Genomic DNA, 1,241 nt, shown 5'->3' with positions numbered 1-1,241 from the left:
AACTCAACACCCAAGAAACAAACAATCCAATCATAAAATGGGCAGAAGACATAAACAGAAATTTCACCAAAGAAGACATAGACATGGCCAACAAGTGCATGAGAAAATGCTCCGCATCACTTGCCATCAAGGAAATACAAATCAAAACCACAATGAGATACTACCTCACACCAGTGAGAATGGGGAAAATTAACAAGACAGGAAACAACAAACGTTGGAGAGGATGTGGAGAAAGGGGAACCCTCTTGCACTGTTGGTGGGAATGTGAACTGGCACAGTCTCTCTGGAAAACTCTGTGCAGGTTCCTCAAAGAGTTAAAAATAGAGCTACCCTATGACCCAGCAATTGCACTGCTGGGGATTTACCCCAAAGATACAGATGCAGTGAAATAGCAGGACACTTGCACCCTAATGTTTATAGTAGCAATGTCCACAATAGCCAAACTGTGGAAGGAGCCTCGGTGTCCATCAAAAGATGAATGGATAAAGAAGCTGTGGTCTATGTATACAATAGAATATCCCTCAGTCATCAGGAAGGACGAATACCCACCATTTGCTTCAATGTGGATGGAACTGGAGGGTATGATGCTGAATGAAGTAAGTCAATCAGAGAAGGACAATGATTATATGGTCTCATTCATTTGGGGAATATAAAAAAAATAGTGAAAGGGATTAAAGGGGAAAGGAGAGAAAATTATTGGGAAATATCAGAGAGGGATATAGAACATGAGAGATTCCTAACTCTGGGAAACGAAGAAGGGGTAGTGGAAGGGGAGGGGGGCGGGGAGTTGGGGTGACTGGGTGATGGGCACTGAGCGGGGCACTTGATGGGATGAGCACTGAGTGTTATACTATATGTTGGCAAATTGAACTCCAATAAAAAATATACAAAAAAAAAGAGAGAGAGAGAAAGAGAGATAAGCTTTGTATAGTGGCAGTATTGTAGCCAATGAGGTTTATCCGAGGTGTGATTATTGCTAATTGAAAAAAAAAGAGAAAAGAGAAAAAATAAAGTTTTATCCTGAAGATCAAGGCCAAAATAACCATCATACATATATTAATTAGTATATTATTAGTTCCTAGAGCAAATATATTCAATTCAATATATCCAGGATGGTTTGCTTCTCACATAAAAATCCAACACAGGTGGTTCTTCTCAGTCACCTACCCTGCATGTGGTCCTTTGGACTGAAAGGCCCCCATATTTAGCTGGCCAATGAGAAACCAGTACAGACAGAAATT

General features: G+C 40.5%; 1 pseudogene; it reads left to right on the top strand.

The window, feature by feature from the left end:
- Window positions 1-919: 919 nt before the first annotated feature.
- On the top strand, window positions 920-999 carry LOC129495614 (U4 spliceosomal RNA; annotated as a pseudogene).
- Window positions 1,000-1,241: the final 242 nt, after the last annotated feature.

This window comes from Nyctereutes procyonoides, unplaced genomic scaffold (assembly GCF_905146905.1).
Source record: "Nyctereutes procyonoides isolate TBG_1078 unplaced genomic scaffold, NYPRO_anot_genome, whole genome shotgun sequence".
Taxonomy (NCBI): domain Eukaryota; kingdom Metazoa; phylum Chordata; class Mammalia; order Carnivora; family Canidae; genus Nyctereutes; species Nyctereutes procyonoides.
The sequence above is the reverse complement of the archived record's forward strand: the minus strand, read 5'-3'. Positions and strand labels throughout refer to the sequence as shown.